This window comes from Meriones unguiculatus, chromosome 18, assembly GCF_030254825.1.
Source record: "Meriones unguiculatus strain TT.TT164.6M chromosome 18, Bangor_MerUng_6.1, whole genome shotgun sequence".
NCBI classification, from domain to species: Eukaryota; Metazoa; Chordata; class Mammalia; order Rodentia; family Muridae; genus Meriones; species Meriones unguiculatus.
In genome coordinates, this window is record NC_083365.1 from 3,410,680 (window position 1) to 3,429,912 (window position 19,233).

The window sequence follows — 19,233 nt, forward strand, 5'->3', positions numbered from 1 at the left end:
GTCTCATCAGGAGTGGCTGCATTGTCTTCTTTTGTGGCCTGGTAATGCTGCTTCCCTCTGAGGGGAGGTAATTAAAGAGAAGGCCCATCAGTTCATGTCAGAGACAGTCCCTGTTCCTATTACTATGGAACCCACTTGGATACTGAACTGCCATGGGCTACATCTGTGCAGGGGTCTTAAGTTATCTCCATGCATGGTCCTTGGTCAGAGTATCAGTCTCAGGAAAGACCCGTGTGCTCAGATTTTTTGGTTCGGTTGCTCTCCTTATGGAGTTCCTGTCCTCTCCAGATCTTACTGTTTCCCACTTCTTTCCTAAGATTCCCTGCACTCTACCCAAAGGCTGCCCATAAGTCTCAGCATCTGCATTGATAGTCTGCAGGGCAGAGCCTTTCAGAGGTCCTCTGTGTCAGGCTCTTGAATTGTTCCCTCTTTTCTCCTTCTTCTGGTGTCCACCCAATATTTTCTTTTTTGTTTTTCTTTTTGTTTTAAAGAATTTTTATTATTTATGCAGTGTTCTGCCTGATGTATGCCTGTAGGCCAGAAGAGGGAACCAGATCTCATTATTGATGGCTATGAGCCATCAGGTAGTTGCTGGGGAATTGAAATCAGGGCCTTTGGAAGAGCAGCCAGTGTTCTTAACCTCTGAGCCATCTCTCAATAGGATTGAAGCTAATGCTGAAACTCAGGGCCAAACTTTGGGTAGAGGGCAGGGAGTCTTATGGAGGAAGAGAGTGGTGGGATTAGAGGGACAGAGGGCACAGGAGCCCCACTAAGAGACCAACAGAACTAAAAGATCTGATCCCAGGGGGCCCTGCAGAAACTGATGCACCAATATAGGACCATGCATGGAGAGGACCTAGACCCCCCTACCCTGATGTGGCCAACTGGCAGCTCAATCTCCATGTGGATCTCTGAGTGAGGGGAGAAGGGGCTGCCTGTATCATGGACCTCGTTGACTGCTCTTTAATCACTTGCCCCTGCTGATATGGCCTTGTCAAGCCATGGAGGAAGAGAATCCAGGCAGTCCTGTTGAGAATTAACAAGTTATAGGCAGGAGGGGGCCAAGATGGCAGCGCCTGGAGAACACTGTGTCTGAGAAGCGGGACATCACACTCCATGCAGCAACCAGGAGACTGAACTCTGGGCCCTAAAACTACAGCTATTGTGTTTCCCAGGTGAGGGGAGGCTCCCACAGCGTGGGAATCGGTCGGGTCCACTCTCAGGCCACACAGCCAGAACCCTGAAGAGAACCCGGGTAATGCGGGCTTTGGGTCTCCAGGCTGGTGCCTCAAGCCTGCATGTCCCAATCACTTTCCCAGGCTGATTGGTGGGCACAAGGGTGCCAGAGACTGGGAGTCCAGTCACAAAAAAAACCCATGTGGAAGGAAAGTTCCAAGACTGATCACAGGTCACCCAGTCTTTCCCTGGAAGGTCTTGCTGACCATGGGTACACACCACCATCATAACTGAGCTCCCACCATGCTTGGAGAGCAGCTGTGCACCCAGCTCAAAATCCCTACTCCCTCTTGGGAGGAGGCAGGAGGTGTCCAGCAGAATCTGCCACAGACCACATTGTCTGTACCCCAACCCGAGATCGGGGCTGAGAAAACCCAATCCTTTCAGGCACTCCCCCAAATGCTGCCATAACCCTGCCATGGCAGAGCAGAAGGATAAAGAGGTGCACAGCAGCTTCACAGTGCCGGAACTCCAGTGCTGCCGGCGGCTCCTAGGAAACAAACTTCAGCTCGGGATCTGGGACTATGGTCATTCTATATGTCCTGAGATTCTCCTGGGTCCAGCGCAATAAGGTCTAGCAGCAAGTTCTATCTCCAGTGTCACCCTCCCCAACCCCTGGCAGAGAAACCTCAGCTCAGGATTGGACTGAGAAGCCCCAACCCCTTCTGGCACTCCCCTGAGAGCACTGCCATAAGCTTGCCCTAGTGGAGGGGAAGGACAGAGAGAAAGCCTGCCAAGGACATAGCACCCTCTCTCCAGCTCACCTAGCGTCCCCTAGCAGAGAAACCCAAGCTCTGGATCTGAGGACACTCAACCCTACTCGGTACTCTCCCGGGACCAGCAAACATAGGTTCTATCACCAGGCTGCTTCTGGCAGAGAGATCTGGGCCTGGGATCTGGGATTGAGAACACTCAACTTAACTCTTTCCCGTGCCACCCCAGGACCAGTCAACATAACCCCTCCTAGCAGAGGGAAAGGACAGAGAGGCAGCACACAGGAAAGGTGGACACCGAGTTCTGCGGCCACAGTGTCACAGAGCTGACTGTTAGCCTACCTGTGCACTCTCCACAGCAGGACCAAATCAGAGAGTAGTGAGCAAGGGGAACACCTGTGCATTCCAACTGGTCCTGCAAGAGAGTGAGTGAACCTTCTAGGTAGAGTTTGCCCCAGACCCAGGGCCTCTCCAAAGAAGCAACCAGACGAGATCCCTGCCACCCACACCCCTAGTGTGGGCATAATAGGGATTCTTGGGATAGCGACCCCAACATTGAAGCCTCTGCCTTGCAGGTCCACCAGTGTAATCCAGGCAAACAATCCCTGGATCTCAGACAGAACTGCATAATAGTGGCTTGCAGGCCACTGCAATAGTCAGAGAATCCGCACGTGTACACTACGCCTGCTAAAAGCGCACGCGAATAGCACCAGCGTCACATTCCTTACTTAGGCAAAACTGAAACCACAGTGCACACTCCCAAACCAGTGAACCTCTCTCATCTTCCTGAAAAAACAGTCCAGAAAACAGAAAGAGACGATCATAGCCCGAACTACAATCTCGAGGAACAAACAGTGAGGATTATAAATAACCAGATGGCTAGAGGCAGACATAAGAACACTCCCAACAAAAATCAGGACATAATGACCTCACCAGCAACCCCACAAAACAATGGACACTTCAATTCACTAGATATACAAGAAAACGACCTCAAAACTATGTTTCTCCATCTATTAGAGGGCCATAAAGATGAAATGAACAAAGCCCTCAGAGAAATAGCCAAAGAAATCGAGACTAACCAAGAGGAAACAAATCGTGCTCTCAGAGAAATGACCGCGAAAATTGAGGCAAACAAAGAAGAAATGCACAAAGCTCTCAAAGAAATGTCCACACAAATGAAGGCAAACAAAGAAGAAATAAACACAGGTCTCATAGAAATACAGGCAATTATACCCAAAGAAGTAGAGGCACAATTAGTGATACATAGAGAGGAAACGGACAAAAGTATAGAAGCTGTCATTGAAAAGCAGGACTCCACATTCAAACAGATGAAGGAAATGGTGCAAGACATGAAAACAGAATTAGAATCAATAAAGAAAACACAAATAGAGAAAATTCAGGAGCTGGAGAACATAGAGAAAAGATCAGGAACTACAAAGGTAAGCATCACCAACAGAATATAAGAGATGGAAGAAATATCTCAGGAGCCGAAGATATACTTGCGGAAATTGACACATCTCTCAAAGAAAAAATAAAATCAGAAAAGTTCCAAACACAAGACATCCAAAAAATCAAGGACACATGAAAAGACAAAACCTACGAATAATAGGAGTAGAAGAAAAAGAAGACATCAGGCTCAAAGTTCCGGAAAATATTTTCAAGAAAATTATAGAAGAAAACTTTCAAAACTTAAAGAAGGAGATGGCAATAAACATACAAGAGGCCTACAAAACACCAAGTAGACTAGACCAGAAAAGAAATTCTTCATGTCACATCATAGTCAAAACACTGAACCTACAGAACAAAGAAAAAATTCTAAAAGCAGCAAGGGAAAAAGGCCAAGTAACATATGAAGGCAGACCTATCAGAATCACACCAGACTTCTCAACAGAAAATATGAAAGCCAGAAGGGCCTGGACAGAAATCATAAAGTCCTTAAGGGACCACTGATTCCAACCCAGACTACTATACCCAGCAATAATTTCAATCAACATAGACAGAGAATTCAAAATATTCCAAGACAAAACCAAATTTAAACAATGTCTACATGGTAACCCAGCTCTACAGAAGCTATTAGAAGGGAAATTCCAAACAAAAGAAAAAAACTACATCTAAAGAAACAGAGGAAATAGATAACTATACAACAAAAAAACAAACAAAAAAAAATACAAGCAATGAAACTCAGTGACACCACTAACCCCACATCTAAAATAAGTAAAAACTGGTGGTCACTAGACTCCATCAATATCAACGGACTCAACTCCCCAATAAAAAGATACAGAGTAACAGAATGGTTGCGGAAACAGGATCCAACTTTCTGTTGCATCCAATAAACACACCTATGCAACAAAGATAAACACTATCTTAGAGTAAAGGACTGGAAAAATGTTTTTCAAGCAAATGGTACCAAAAAACAAGCTGGTGTAGCTATCCTAATATCTAATAAAATAGACTTTCAACCCAAGTTAACCAAAAAAGATAAGGAGGACCACTATACTCTCATCAAAGGAAAAATCCACCAAGAAGACATCACAATTTTGAATATCTATGCCCCAAATACAAGAGCACCTACATTCGTAAATGAAACAATATTAAAGCTTAAATCACACATTGATCCTAATACCCGAATAGTGGGAGACTTCCACACTCCACTCTCACCAAGGGACAGATCAACTAGACAGAAAACAAATAGGAAAATAAAAACACTTACAGAGACCCTAAATCAAATGGACCTAATAGACATCTGCAGATCTTTTCATCCAAACTCAAAAGAGTATACCTTCTTTTCAGCACCTCATGGAACCTTCTCCAAAATAGACCTTATAGTTGGTCATAAAGCAAGCCTCAACAGATACAAAAAGATTGAAATAATCCCTTGTATTCTATCTGACCACCATGGACTAAAGCTGGACCTCAACAACAACAGAAATAACAAAAAGCCGACACGCACATGGAAACTGAACAACTTGTTAGCTGGGTTAAGGAAGAAATAAAGAAAGAAATTAAAGACTTCCTAGAATTCAATGAAAATGAAGGCACAACATACCCAAATTTATGGGACACATTGAAAGCAGTGCTCACAGAAAAATTTATAGCACTAAGTGCCTGCAAGAAGAAATTTGTAACATCACATATAAACAACTTAATGGCCCAACTGAAAACCCTAGAAAAAAAGAAGCAGATACACGCAAGAGGAGCAGACAGCTGGAAATAATCAAACTCAGGGCTGAAATCAATCAATTAGAAACAAATAAAACTATTCAAAGAATCAATGAAAGAAAAAGCTGGTTCTTTGAGAAAATCAACAAGATAGACAAACCCTTAGCCAAACTAACTAAAAAGCAGAGAGAATCTATCCAAATCAACAAAATCAGAGATTAAAAGGGGGACATAACTACAGACATTGAGGAAATTCAAACAGTCGTTAGGTCATACTACAAAAGCCTATATGCCACAAAATTTGAAAACCTAAATGAAATGGACAATTTTCTTGATAGATTCCATCTTCCAACATTAAGTCAAGATCAGGTAGAAAGACTGAATAGCCCTATATCCCCCAAGGAAATTGAAGCAGTCATTCACAGTCTCCCCTCCAAAAAAAGCCCTGGGCCAGATGGTTTCAGCGCGGAATTCTACAAGACCTTCAAAGAAGTGCTAATACCAACTCTCCTCAAACTATTCCACAAAATAGAAACAGAAGGTACATTACCAAACTCATTCTATGAAGCAACAGTCACCCTGATACCTAAACCACACAAAGACCCAACAAAAAAAGAGAACTTCAGACCTATCTCTCTTATGAACATTGATGCAAAAATACTGAAAAAAACACTTGCAAACCGAATCCAAGAACACATCAAAGATATCATCCACCACAACCAAGTAGGCTTCATCCCAGGCATGCAAGGGTGGTTCAATGTACGGAAATCCATCAATGCAATCAATGACATAAACAAACTGAAGGAGAAAAACCATATGATCATCTCCTTAGATGCGGAAAAAGCATTTGACAAAGTTCAATACCCATTCATGTTTAAAGTCTTGGAGAGATCAGGGATACAAGGCACATATCTAAACATAGTAAAGGCAATATATGGAAAGCCTATAGCCAACATCAAACTCAATGGAGAGAAACTTAAATCAATACCACTGAAATCAGGGACAAGACAAGCCTGCCCACTCTCTCTATACCTCTTCAACATTGTACTTGAAGTCCTAGCCAGAGCAATAAGACAACTAAAGGAGATCAAAGGGATACAAATCATAAAGGAAGAGGTCAACGTGTCACTATTCGCAGATGATATGATAGTATATATGAGCGACCCCAAAAATTCAACCAGAGAACTCCTCCAGCTGATAAACACATTCAGCAAAGTGGCAAGATACAAAATCAACTAAAAAAACATCAGAAGCCCTCCTGTATACCAAAGACAAAAGGGCCGAGAAAAAAAATTAGGGAAACAACACCCTTCACAATAGCCACTAATAACATAAAGTACCTTGGTGTGATACTATCCAAGCAAGTGAAAGACCTGTTTGAGAAAAACTTGAAGTCTCTGAAGAAAGAAACTGAAGAAGATATCAGAAGATGGAAAGATCTCCCATGCTCATGGATTGGTAGGATTAACATTGTGAAAATGGCCATCCTGCCAAAAGCAATCTACAGATTCAATGCAATTCCCATCAAAATACCAACTCAATTCTTTACAGACCTTGAAAAAAAGATTCTCAGCTTCATATGGAGAAACAAAAAATCCAGAATCTCCACAACAATCCTGTACAACAACAGATCATCTGGAGGTATCTCCATCCCTGATCTCAAGTTGTACTACAGAGCAATAGTAATAAAAACTGCATGGTATTGGCATAAAAACAGAAAGGAGCATCAATGGAACCACATAGAAGACCCAGAAATAAACCCACACACCTACGAATACTCGATTTTTGACAAAGAAGCCAAAACCATTCAACAAATGGTGCTGGATGTCCCCATGCAGAAAAATGAAAATAGATCTATATTTATCACCCTGCACAAAACTAAAGTCAAAGTGGATCAAAGACCTCAGCATAAAACCAGATACTCTAAATCTGTTAGAAGAAAAAGTGGGGAACAGCCTAGAACTCATTGGCACAGGAGACAACTTCTTGAACAGAACACCAACAGCACAGGCTCTTAGAGCAACCATCAATAAATGGGACCTCATGAAACTGAAAAGCTTCTGTAAAGCAAAAGACACTGTCATCAAAACAAAAGGATTGCCTACAGATTGGGAAAGAATCTTCACTAACCCTTTATCTGACAGAGGACTAATATCCAGTATATACAAAGAACTAAAAAAGCTGAAAAGCAGCAAACCACGTAATCCACTTTAAAAAATGGGGAACAGAGCTAAACAGAGAATTCTTGACAAAGGAATATCGAATGGCAGAGAAACACTTAAAGAAATGCTCAACCTCATTAGCCATCAGGGAAATGCAAATCAAAACGACCCTGAGATATCACCTTACACCCATCAGAATTGCCAAGATGAAAAACTCAAGTGACAACACATGCTGGAGAGGTTGTGGGGAAAGGGGAACCCTCCTCCACTGCTGGTGGGAATGTAAACTGGTACAACCACTTTGGAAATCTATCTGGCGCTTTCTAAGACAATTAGGAATAGTGCTTCCTCAAGACCCAGCTATACCACTGCTAGGTATATAGCCAAAGTTTGCTCAAGTACACAAAAGAGATACTTGCTCAACCATGTTTATAGCAGCTTTATTTATAATAGCCAGAAACTGGAAACAACCCAGATGTCCATCAATGGAGGAATGGGTATCGAAATTGTGGTATTTTTACACAATGGAATCAAAAAGCAACCAAAAAGGAGGAAATCATGAAATTTGCAGGCAAATGGTGGGATCTAGAAAAGATCATTCTGAGTGAAATATCCCAGGAGGAGAAAGACAAACACGGTTATACTCACATTTATAGACCTATAAGATATGATAAACATAATGAAATCTATACACCTAAAAAAGATAATCAAGAGAGTGGACATAGGGTAAGATGATCAATCCTCATTTAGAAAGACAGATGGGATGTGCATTGAATGTATGACAGGAGTCTACTGAGCGCATCTGAAAGACTCTAACTAGCAGTGTTTTCACAGCAAAGACTCATGACCAAAACTTTGGCAGAGTACAAGGTATCATAAGAAAGAAGGGGAGTTAGTCTGATGGGGAAAGGATAGCAGCTCCACAAGGACCAAATATATCTGGGCACAGGGACTTTTCTGAGACTGACATTCAACCAAGGACCATGTATGGATATAACCTAGAACCTCTGCTCAGATGTAGCCTGTGGTAGCTCAGTAACCACTTGGTTTCCCAAAGTGAGGGGAACAAGGACTATTTCTAACAGGAACTCAATGACTCTTTGGTCTCCCCACCCCCGAAGGGAGGAGCAGTCCTGTTAGGCCACAGAGGAGGGCTTTGCAGCCAGTCCTGAAGATACCTGATAAAACAGGATCAGATAAATGGGGAGGAGGTCACCCCCTATCAGTGGACTTGGAAAGGGGCACGGTGGAGATGAGGGAGGGAGGGAGGGCCTGGGAGGAAATGAGAGAGCGGACACAACTGGGATACAGAGTTAAAATGTAACTGATAAGAAAAAAATAAAATAAAAAAACAAGTTATAGGCAGATGGCAATAGTGGAGAACTCCCCCTTTCAGTGGACAAGGGGAAGGAAATGAGGGGAAGAGAGAGAAGGTGGTATTTCAGGAGTTGAGGGAAGGGGCTTCAATCTAGTTTTATAATGATTAAATTGTGAAGTGAATCACATTTCATTATGAATTATTCAGCTGAGGGACATCTATGTTGTTTCTACTTTTTGGCTATATGAATAAAACTGCTATGAACATAATTAAGCAAGTGTCCTGTAGTAGAATGGAGTGTCTTTTAGGTTTATGCTTAGGAATTGTACTGCTGAGTCTTGGGGTTGATCAATTCCCACTATCTGAGAAAGTGCCAAAATAATTACCAAAGTGGCTCTACAAGTTTCCACTCCCACCAGCAGTGGAGAAATGTCCCCCATGCTCCACATTTTCACCAACATGAGCTGTTACTTGTGTTTTTTATCTTAACCAAACTGACAGGTCTAAGATAAAATCTCAAAGTCATTTTGATTTGCCTTTTTCTGATGGTTAAATGATGTTGGGTCCACTTGGACTTTAATTTTGTGCAGGGTGATAAATATGGATCTATTTTCATTTTTCTGCATGTAGATATCCAGTTGGACCAGCACCATTTGTTGAAGATGCTGTCTTTTTTCCATTGAGTGGTTTAGGAGCAGTCCTGTTAGGCCACAGAGGAGGGCTTCGCAGCCAGTCCTGAAGATACCTGATAAAACAGGATCAGATGAAAGGGGAGGAGGTCTCCCCTCTCAGTGGACTTGGAAAGGGGCACGGTGGAGATGAGGGAGGGAAGGTGGGTGGGACTGGGAGGGAATGAGGGAGCGGGACACGGCTGGGATACAGCGTTAATAAAATGTAACTGATAAGAACAAAATAAAATTTAAAAAAATGAAAATGGATAATCATTCCATCTTTTGATGTCTTCTTCAATTTCTTTCTTCAACGTTTTTATTATACAATCCTTTCACCTACTTGGCTAATATTATCCCAATATATTATTTAGGCTATTGAAAAAAGATGATGTTTGTTTTTTTTTTCCCCACCCTTTTCGTTATTTGTATAGAAGAAGACCACTGATTTGAGGGCATTAGTTTTGTATTCTGCTTCTTTTATAAAAGTGTTTACTAGATGTAAATATTTCTTGGAGAATTTTTAGGATCTTTTCTTACAAAATCATATCATATTCAAATGAAGATACTTTGACTTCTTCTTTAAAAATGAATAAATAAATGATGTTGGGCATTTTTACAGTGTTTCTCAGCCATTTTAGATTTCTCTGTTGAGAATCCTTTGTTTAGATCTGTACTCCATTTTAATTGGATTATTTGGTTTTTTGACATCTTCTTTCTTGAGTTCTTTATATTTTTGGATATTAGCCCTCTGTTAGATGTGAAGTTGATGCAAATCTTTTTTTCTGGGCTGCCATTTGTCTTATGGATGGTATCCTTTGCCTTAGTGAAGCTTTTCTGTTTCATGAGATCCTATTTATTAACTGTTGATATTAGTGCCTAAGGTAGTGGTGTTCCATTTAGGAAGCTGTCTCCTGTGTCAATACATTCAAGCCTATTTCCACTTTTCTTCTAGCAGATTAGTGTATCTGGCTTTATTTTGAGTTCTTTGATCCACTTGAACTTGACTTTTGTGCTGGGTGATAGATAAGATGGCTATACTTACATTCTTCTACATAATGACATTCAGTTAGACTGGCACCACTAGTGAGGATGCTTTCTTTTTTCCATTGTATATTTCAGAATTCTTTTTCAGATATCAGGTGTGCATAGCTGTGTGGATTTATATGTCTCTCTACCCTTAGATTTCTTTGATCAGCTTGTCTATTTTTATACCAATACAATGTGGGTTTTGTTTTTAGTGTGTATGTAAACCAAATTTTATTTTATTTTTTAATATTAATCACAGGTTATTTACTTTGTATCCCAGCAGTAGCCCCCTCCCTCATTCCCTCCCATTCCCACCCTCCCTCCCTCATCTCCTCCCTGCCCCTTTCCAAGTCCACTAGGGGAGGTCCTCCTCCCTTTCCATCTGACCCTAGCTTATCAGGTATCTTCAGGACTGGCTGCAATGTCCTCCTATGTAGCCTAGCAAGGCTGTGCCTCCCTCGTGGTATCTCTTCAGATCATATAAATCTTTTGCCTTTTACAATGTGTTTTTTATTATTACAGTGCTGTAGCATAGCTTGAAATCTGGATGGTGATACCACCAAAAGTTCTTTTACTGTATTAGATTGCTATCCTGGATTTTTGCTTTTTCATATGAAGTTGAGTATTATTCTTTCAAAGTCTGTAAATAATTACGTTGGAATTTTTATGAGATTGTGTTGAATATTTAGGTTGTTTTTGATAGGTTAGCAATTTAAATTATGTTAATCCTACCAATCCATGAGCAAGAGAAATATTTCCACCTTCTGATATCTTCTTCGGTTTCCTTTTTCTTTTTTTCTTTTTTAATTTTTATTTATTTTATTTTATTTTTATTTTAAACATTAGTTACAGTTTATTAAATTTGTATCCCAGCTGTATCCCTCTCCCAATCCCAATCCCACCCTCCCAGTCTCACTCTCCCAATCCTGCCCTCTCTCTCTCATCTTCTTTCTACCCCTTTCCAAGTCCACTTATAGCAGAGGACCTCCTCCCCTTTCATCTGACCCCAGCTTATCTGGTATCTTCAGGCTTGGCTGCAAAGTCCTCCTCTGTGGCCTAGCAGGGCTGCTCCTCCCTCGGGTGGGGAGGGAGGTCAAAGAGTCCGACATTGAGCTCCTGTCAGAAATAGTCCCTGTTCCCTTTACTAGGGTGTCAACTTGATTACCGAACTACCATGGGCTACATCTAAGCAGGGGTTCTAGGTTATATCTATACATGGTCCTTGGTTGGAGAAACAGTCTCACAAAAGACCCCTGTGCCCAGATATTTTTGGTCCTTGTGAAGTTCCTGCCTCTCCAGGTCATATTAACTCCCTCTTTTTTCATATGATTCCTTGTACTCTGCGAAAGGTTTGGTTATGAGTCTCAGTATCTGCTTTGATATACTGCTAGGTAGAGACTTTCAGAGGCCTTCAGTGGTAGGCTCCTGTCCTGTTATTTGTTTTCTCCTACAACAAATGTCCATCCCATTTTTCTTTCTAAGTGAGGGTTGATTATCTTACCCAGGGTCCTCTTTCTTGTTTATATTCTTTAGGTGTACAGATTTCAGTACCCTCACTTATAAGTGGATGCTAGACCTATAAGATACAATAAACATACTGAATTCAGTTTTCTTTTTCAAAGGCTTGAAGTTATTGCCATATAAGTTCTTACTTGTTTGATTATAATTACTCCAAGATACTTTATATTGTTTGTGGCTATTAAGAAGGGTGTTGTGTACATGATTTTTTTCTTCTCACTTATATATAAGGACTACTGATTTCTTTCTTTCTCTTTTCTTTTTTAAGTTAATCTTGTATCCAGCCACTTCAGTGAAAGAGTTTATCAGTTGTAGGAGTTCCCTGATAGAATTTTTGGGTCACTCATGTATTCTCTCATATCATTTGAAAATAGTGATACTTTGACTTCTGTCTTTCCAATTTGTATTACTTTGCTGTCTGTCAGTTGTGTTATTGCTCCAGCTAAGACTTCAAGTGTTGAATAGATATGGAGAGAGTGGACATCCTTGTCTTGTCTCTAATTTTAGTAGAAATGCTTTAAGTTTCTCTCCTTTAATTTGAGGTTGACAATAGGCTTGCTATAAATTGTATTTAATGTTTAGGTATGTCCCTTTCCTACATTTTCTCTCCAAGATTTTTATCATGAGGGCGTGTTGGATTTTTGTCAATGGCTTTTTCAGTATCTATTGAGATAATAATATGTCATTTCTTTTCTTTTTCTTTCAGGTTGTTTATATATTGGATTATTTTGACAGATTTTCATATGTTGAAACATCCCACATATAGGGAATGAAACCTACTTGAACATGGTGAATGATTTTTTTTTTATGTGTTCTGGGATTCGAAGGTCCTCAGTTTTATTTTGGGGTTCTATTTACACTTTCACGTGTTGTACTATTTTTATTCATTTCATTCTACTGTTTGTGTTTTCATAATTTTTCAAGGTATTTACTTAATTCCTGTTTAAGGACCTCTACCCATAAAAGCTATTTTAAGGTCTTTGTCTCGTGTTTCAGCTATGATGCATTTCTCAGGGCCTATTGTAGTAAATTTCCTGATATCTAGTTGAGACATATTTTCCTGGCTGTTGTTGATTTTGTGTTTGCACTGGGAACTAGGCTTTTAAATTTTGCATGATTATTATTCTTGGTGCTGATATCTGTTCTTGTGTTCATTGGGTGGCTGTTCATTTCATTGGTATCTGTTGCCTTCTCTAGTTCTCAGGAGAATGACTGTGGGTTGCCCAGGCTGCTTGTGTATACTGGGGTTCTGAGAAAAATGTTTCTAGGTGTTAGAGAGATGACACCTGGGAATGGAAGTGGAGTAGAAGAGGTAGCTGAGCGGGTCCACAGGAAGCAGAGAAGCAGGGTATGCCATTAGGATCTGCAGAATCCAATGCAAATGGTGCAGAAAGGGAAGCAAACCTAAGGCATGTGGTCTGCAACAGGGCTTGGGATGAGCCTGCTAGATTATGTTTGGAAGAGAGGAGGTATAGTGAAGATTGCCCACCTGCGTCTTTTGGCCACGGTGTCCATCAGGGTACAGGTGGATAACTGTGGGAGTTGGTGGCTAGGGAAATAGGATTGGGTGATGAAAGAGAAAATTGGAGAAGCCTGTTAACAGATTCAGATTTCAGATTATAGAATCTAGTGTGTAACTGCTCTGAGAACATCATGCAATGGCCCTTTATTTTAAATTAAATACAGCAGCACCTCATTGTAGAGTCATTAGTAAGTGAAAATTTTCTGTTCTCTTTAAATTGTAGTCATTAAAATAATTAAATTGTAGTCATTAAAATTGTCACATTTTCTTCACAATACAATTGGATTATTTTTACTCACAGATTTGAAATAGTAATTATGTATTTTTCCACATATATTTTATATATTTCCATAGAATTATTCACAAATCATATTTATTATGAAATTTCAGGCGTGTAGACAGGAAAGGCAATAGATGTTCTTTGAAGCCATGGCAAGTAGGGAAAATGAATACATAAGACAGATAATTACCTTAGTGTGTATTAAAGAGATATTTATGTAAAATGCAGATAGGTTTTCAAGTGAATGAATTGAAACTGAACATAGAATTTTGAGGTCATGTGACTATGAATAACATTTTCACACTTTTCCATTTGACTTTTTTCATAATCCTTAAAGATAAACATGTAAACTCTCTATAAGCAAATTTGTAACTATGTGTCTTATTACCTTATCAAATAGTATTTATTTAACAAGTAAACAATTCATGACTGAGTATCAAATGATTAAGTCTAAAAAATGTAATTCAAATTCAATGAATGATTTCTCTTTTACAGATATGCATCGTTACCAATTTTCATTTGTGTGTTTTTGGTCCATCACCTGAGCATTCATCATTTTCTGTTGTGTTTGTCAAAATTCCTCATTTACACTGGAAGAGAATAAGAAAATGCTTTAATATTAACACAGAGGAAGAAAATTGAAAGAATATCTGTCAATGCAGCTATAACTAAGAAAAAAGCTCCCTGTTCAAAAGAATTGATTTCTTAAAGAGATCAAGAGTCTTGGAACATATATATATATATATATATATATATATATATATATATATATATATATGTGTGTGTGTGTGTGTGTGTGTGTGTGTATAAATATAAAATTCTAGGTTAATAATTCCTTGTTGGTTTGACCTTGTAACTTATATAAAAACAGTGTACAAAGAAAATAGTAACAAAAACTTCTGTCACATATTCCTGGCCAGGAGCCTGAGACCCGAGCACTAAAATTTTCTGTATTTATTTCTTTATAAATCTTTTTGGGGACAAAAGGGCTAAGAAAGAAATTAGGGAAACAACACCCTTCACAATAGCCACAAAGGACATAAAGTACCTTGGTGTGAACCTAACCAAGCAAGTCAAAGACTTGTATGAAAAAAAATTCAAGTCTCTGAAGAAAGAATTAGAAGAAGATATGAGAAGATGGAAAGTTCTCCCATGCTCATGGCTTGGCAGGATTAACATAGTAAAAATGGCCATCTTACCAAAAGCAATCTACAGATTTAATGCAGTTCCAATCAAATTGCCAACACAATTCTTTACAGATCTGGAAAGAAAATTTCTTAACTTCGTATGGAATAACAAGAAACCCAGAATTGCTAAAACAATCCTCTACAATAAAAGATCTTCTGGGGGTATCTCCATCCCTGATCCTATGCTGTATAGAGCAACAGTTATAAAAACTGTATGGTACTGGCATAGAAACAGAATGGTGGATGAATGGAATCAAACAGAAGACCCAGAAATAAACCCACACACTTATGGACACCTGATTTTTTACAAACATGCCAAAACCATACAGTGGAAAAATGACAGCATCTTCAACAAATGATGCTGGTACAACTGGATGTCTACATGTAGAAAAATGAAAATAGATCCATACTTATCACCCTGCACAAAACTGAAGTCCAAGTGGATCAAACACCTCAACATAAAACCAGACATATTAAATTGGCTAGAAAAAAAAGTGGGGAATACCCTAGAACTCATTGGTACAGGGGACAACTTCCTGAACAGAACAGAAACAGCACAGGCTCTAAGAACAACAATCAATAAATGGGACCTCATGAAACTGAAAAGCTTCTGTAAAGCAAAGGACACCATCATCAAATCAAAACAACTGCCTACAGATTTGGAAAGAATCTTCACTAACCGTTTATCTGACAGAGGGCTAATATCCAGCATATATAAAGTACTAAAGAAGCTGAAAAGCAGCAAACCAAGTAATCCAATTAAAAAATGGGGAACAGAGCTAAACAGAGAATTCTCTGCAGAGGAATATCAAATGGCAGAGAAACACTTGAAGAAATGGTCAACCTCATTAGCCATCAGGGAAATGCAAACCAAAACAACCCTGAGATTTCACCTTACACCCATCAGAATGGCCAAGATGAAAAACTCAAGTGACAATACATGTTGGAGAGGTTGTGAAGAAAGGGGAATCCTCCTCCACTGCTGGTGGGAATGTAAACTGGTACAGCCACTCCGGAAATCAATCTGGCGCTTTCTCAGACAACTAGGAATAGTGCTTCCTCAAGATCCAGCCATACCACTCCTAGGCATATATCCAAAAGAGGCTCAAGTACACAATAAGGACATTTGCTCAACCATGTTTGTAGCAACCTTACTTGTAATAGCCAGAAGTTGGAAACAGCCCAGATGCCCCTCAACTGAATAGTGGATGCAGAAATTGTGGTACATCTACACAATGGAGTATTACTCTGCAATGAAAAATAAGGAAATCATGCAATTTGCAGGTAAATGGTGGGACCTGGAAAGGATCATCTTGAGTGAGCTGTCCCAGAAGCAAAAAGACACACAGGGTATATACTCACTCATATAGACTTACAGGATAAACCTAAAATCTGTCCATCTAAAGAAACTTATCAAGAGAGAGGACCCTGACTAAAATGCTCAATCCCCATCCGGAAAGGCAAAGAGGATGGATATCAGAAGAAGAAGAAAGCAGGAAACAACCTAGGAACCTGCCACAGAGGGCCTCTGAAAGGCTCTGCCCTGCAGACTATCAAAGCAGATGCTGAGACTTTATGGCCAACTGTTGGGCAGAGTGCATGGAATCTTATGTAAGAAGTGGGAAATAGTAGGTTATGGAGAGGACAGGAACCCCACAAGGAGAGCAACAGAACTAGAAGATTTGAACACAGGGGTCTTCCCAGAGGCCCATACTTCAACCAAGTACCAGGCATGGGGATAACCTAGAAACCCTGCGCAGATCTAATCCATGGCAGTTTAGTGTCCGAGTGGCTTACATAGTAATGGGAATAGGGAGTGTCTGCAGCACAATCTGATTGGCCTGCTCTTTGATCACCTCTCCCCGAGCAGAGAGCAGCCTTACCAGGCCACAGAAGATGACAATGCAGCCACTCGGGATGTGATCTGATAGACTAAGATCAGAAGGAAGGAGAGGAGGACCTCTCCTATCAGTGGACTTGGGGAGAAGCATGCATGAAGAAGGGGGAAGGAGGGTGGGATCAGGACAGGAGGAGGGAGGGGCTTATGGGAGGATACAAAGTGAATAAAGTGTAAAAAAATAATAATAAAAGGAAAAAAACACTAATTAATATAACTCATTATTAATAATAATAATAAAAATCTTTTTGGGGGGTGATTTTTTTGTGATGACAACATAGTATTTTGCATATTGTTCTAGTCACACTTTAAAATGGAGTAGAAGTGAAACTTCAGCTCTTCCAATATATTCATGTTTTGAAGTGCTAGATGTTTCTTACAGATTTTTGTGTGTGTGTGTGAAAAATCAGTCATTTGAGGTTAAAATCTGCTTTCTAGTATAAAATAAGTTTTAAAAGTAGCCAATGTTTTGGTTTGCATCCAAAGGTACATTTGTCTCTCCTTCTTTTGGTTTATGAGGAGTATTCTTTGGACAAGTCAATACAGGCTGCTCAGCCCCCTCACTCCATGAAGACTACAGCCATGATTTAGAAATTCTGGTCTTTTTTCATATCTAAGTTACAGTTTCAATATTGTTTTAATATTTCTCTTGAAGAATCAGATTTTTAAAAGCTAATAATTCAAAGATGGGACATTTATTTCTACTCACACAAGTAAAGAGCTTTGCATACAATATTTGAATTGTGACTACTTTCAATTATTTAATAATCCACCTTTGCTTCAATTCTTCAGGTTACACAACTATAGCCTTTAAATTTTTCTAATGTTTTATTTTAAATTGTAATAGACTCAATCAATGTAATGTTTAAAGTGTGTGCCATCTTTTTTATTGCAAAACCATAAATTTATAAGAAGCAATATTTTTTCTAATAATTGGGAGTCATATGTTTTACTGCCTTCTTGTGAATCATGCAAAACCAGAGCTGTGTCACTGAGTTCATACTCCTGGGGCTTTCACAGAATCCAAATGTGGAGAAAATACTATTTGTCATATTTTTATTGATCTATCTTGCAACTATAGGGGACAACATGATAATTGTGGTGACCATCATCTACAGCCCTGCACTCCTGAACTCTCCCATATAATTCTTCTTGGCATTTCTGTCCTTCCTGGATGCATGTACTTCTTTTACTGTCACAGCCAAGATAATTATAGACTGCTTCTATAGAAGAAAGACTATCTCTTTTGAATGCTGTATGACACAACTCTTTACAGTCCACTTCTTCACTGGGGCAGAAGTGATTATCCTGACATCCATGGCCTATGACCACTATGTGGCAATTTGCAAGCCCCTTCACTACTCTGCATCATGACCAGGAGGCTCTGTGGCATTTTGGTGCTAGCATCCTGGGCAGGAGGCTTTTTGCATTCTATTGTACAAATTATATTCACATTGCAGCTGCCTTTATATGGAGCCAATGTCATTGATCATTACATGTGTGATTTGTTCCCATTACTGAAGCTTGCCTGCACTGACACATACATTTTGTCATTTTGGTGTTTGCCAACAGTGGGGCTATATGCATCATAATCCTTTCCTTATTGCTTGTCTCCTATGGTGTTATCTTGTTTTCTCTGAAAGCTCACAGTTCTGAAGGTCGGCATAAAGCTCTCTCCACCTGTGGATCACATATAACTGTTGTGCTTTTGTTCTTTGTCCCATGTATATTAATATATGCAAGACCTATATCTGCATTCATCTTTGAAAAAAAAATATGCTTATATTTGTCAATGTCCTGACACCATTGCTAAATCCTGTAGTTTGCACTTTCAGAAATAAGAAAATGATAAATGCCATCAGAAAAATGTGGAAGAGATTGATGGTAGTTTCTGATAAATTTTAAAATTTTACACTTTCAGTGGGGAAGGCACTTTCTTTTTTTTTAATATTTTTCCTTTATTAATTACACATTACTCACTTTGTATCCCCCCCCGTGGTTCCCTCTCTCCTCCCAACCCAACCCCTCCCTTCCTCCACCCTCTGCCTGCATGCCCCTCCCTAAGTCCACTGATAGGGGAGGACTTCTTTTCCTTCCATCTGATCCGAGTCAATTAGGTCTCATCAGGAGTGGCTGCATTGTCTCCTTCTGTGGCCTGGTAATGCTGCTTCCCCCTCAGGGGGAGGAAACTAAAGAGCAGGCCAATCAGTTCATGCCTGCTCCTATCACAATGGAACCCATTTGGATACTGAACTGTCTTAGGTTATCTTCATGCATAGTCCTTGGTTGGAATAGCAGTCTCAGGAAAGAGCCCTGTGCTCAGATTTTTTTTTTTTTTTTGGTTCTGTTGTTCTCCTTGTGGAGTTCCTGTCCTCTCCAGATCTTACTATTTCCCACTTCTTTCCTAAGATTCCCTGCACTCTGCCCAAAGCTTGCCCATAATTCTCAGTATCTATATTGAAAGTCTGCAGGGCAGTGATTTTCAGAGGTCCTCTGTGTCAGGCTCCTGAGTTGTTACCTCTTTTCTCCTTCTTCTGATGTCCA

General features: G+C 39.9%; 1 pseudogene; it reads left to right on the forward strand.

Moving 5' to 3' along the window:
* Window positions 1–17,658: 17,658 nt before the first annotated feature.
* Window positions 17,659–18,594, forward strand: LOC110544250 (olfactory receptor 4C15-like; annotated as a pseudogene).
* The last annotated feature ends 639 nt before the right edge of the window (window positions 18,595–19,233 follow it).